A 2,500-nucleotide genomic window follows, 5' to 3' on the forward strand; every position below is an offset into this window, starting at 1 on the left:
TTAACCTAACACACGTTGTGCCTTAACGTAACCCACGTTGTGCCTTAACGTAACCCACGTTGTGCCTTAACGTAACCCACGTTGTGCCTTAACGTAACCCACGTTGTGCCTTAACGTAACCCACGTTGTGCCTTAACGTAACCCACGTTGTGCCTTAACGTAACCCACGTTGTGCCTTAACGTAACCCACGTTGTGCCTTAACCTAACCCACGTTGTGCCTTAACCTAACCCACGTTGTGCCTTAACCTAACACACGTTGTGCCTTAACGTAACCCACGTTGTGCCTTAACGTAACCCACGTTGTGCCTTAACGTAACCCACGTTGTGCCTTAACGTAACCCACGTTGTGCCTTAACGTAACCCACGTTGTGCCTTAACGTAACCCACGTTGTGCCTTAACGTAACCCACGTTGTGCCTTAACCTAACCCACGTTGTGCCTTAACCTAACCCACGTTGTGCCTTAACCTAACCCACGTTGTGCCTTAACGTAACCCACGTTGTGCCTTAACGTAACCCACGTTGTGCCTTAACGTAACCCACGTTGTGCCTTAACGTAACCCACGTTGTGCCTTAACGTAACCCACGTTGTGCCTTAACGTAACCCACGTTGTGCCTTAACCTAACCCACGTTGTGCCTTAACCTAACCCACGTTGTGCCTTAACGTAACCCACGTTGTGCCTTAACGTAACCCACGTTGTGCCTTAACCTAACCCACGTTGTGCCTTAACCTAACCCACGTTGTGCCTTAACCTAACCCACGTTGTGCCTTAACCTAACCCACGTTGTGCCTTAACCTAACCCACGTTGTGCCTTAACCTAACCCACGTTGTGCCTTAACCTAACCCACGTTGTGCCTTAACCTAACCCACGTTGTGCCTTAACCTAACCCACGTTGTGCCTTAACCTAACCCACGTTGTGCCTTAACCTAACCCACGTTGTGCCTTAACCTAACCCACGTTGTGCCTTAACCTAACCCACGTTGTGCCTTAACCTAACCCACGTTGTGCCTTAACCTGCTCTGTAATTGGCATATGACACGTTACATTAATCTAGTGTTGTCTAACCACAACCCTCTGAATATAGTTCGCTACTCGCACCGCCCACCCTCTTGTGTGTCGTTTCATGTTGAACACTTCGCAAGTGTTGCTTACTTTTTACATGCTCCCGCTGTACACTGTAATGTGGACAACTGCAGGATGTACATCGCCCCCCCCCCTCCACCCTGCCTTCGCACGCTGGTCGTTCAGGTGCTTGCGTGTTCAATGCCCTTCGCAGCTGTTCACTGGCATTCGCATGTCGAAGCGCTCAGTCTACGTCGTGGTACGGCCTGTGTCCACTGTCCGCTGATATCGTAAGCTTAATCCTCACATTGTACTGCACATAGGTCCGTATGTACTGAATGATACGCTGTGGCACATGTGTGACCGTACGACTGCGCCCAACAACAGCGAACCATACGGTCCAAATGTTGTGCACTCAGCCACGTGCCGTCTCCCCATAACAGCTACATTGCAGTGTGGTACGCCATAGAGACGTGTGGGAGTAACGGACGCCCTGGATGGCGATCAGCATGAGCCGTCTGTTGATGTAGTGGCGCGTGTATTCAAACGTAGTCGTCTCTTCTCACACAGTGTGATAGCATGGTGCACCGCGTTCCACATCTGCGACATGGTACAGATGCTGGTTGACAGTCGGTCTCGTAATGGACATCGCATACGTAGGGGGCCACCTCCCACGTGTTCTCTAGTCGTGCACATTTTGTTGCGTGTATGTGGGCAGACGTAGTGTGTCGTGACACCTAACAGACAGGTATGCAATAATCGTTGCATTTGCAAACTGGGATGGACGTCTACGTTTGCTGGTGACGTGACGCAACGCAAATGAACAACTGGTAAACCCATTGTGGTGCGGTTGTTGTTGCTGGAGGTAAATCAGTAAGGGCAAATCTGTGTGTGAAGCGATACGCGGCGGTGGCTGGGTGGGACCGTCCCCGGCCGGTGAGGGGGGGCCGCCCGGCGTGCTGGCCGCGCGGTGCGTGGGCGCACGCGCTACAGCCGGCTGGTGGGGGCGCCCAGTGGCAGGCGCGCCGGCCGACGGACGCGGCAGGCGGCGCAGCTGCGCGCCGGGGCACCCTGCGCGCGGCGCCGGGCGGCCAAAGTGGGTCCTCGCGGGCCCGGTGCGAAGCGCGGTGGACATCTGCAGTGTGCTGGTCCGACTGAGGACTGTGTGCGTTGAGGATGCGCCGCCGCCCGGCACTCGGCGCCGCGACGCCGTCTGCTGCTCGGTCGCCCCAGCGGTTCTCGCTGGTGGTTTGTATCGCAGTTGTGCAGACGTGTTGGCACGTGCGCTGTGCTGGGAGAGTTCGCTTCGGCACCCACGTGGGGCCTTTGCCCTTCTGTGGCGCTGGCGTTGGAGCTGCCGGTCACCGTAGGTGGCGCGTGTTGTCTCCCGCCGGCAATGCCACGACAGCACGCTCCCGGGCCTCTGTCGGCAGCG

This window comes from Schistocerca cancellata, unplaced genomic scaffold (assembly GCF_023864275.1).
Source record: "Schistocerca cancellata isolate TAMUIC-IGC-003103 unplaced genomic scaffold, iqSchCanc2.1 HiC_scaffold_441, whole genome shotgun sequence".
Classification (NCBI taxonomy): domain Eukaryota; kingdom Metazoa; phylum Arthropoda; class Insecta; order Orthoptera; family Acrididae; genus Schistocerca; species Schistocerca cancellata.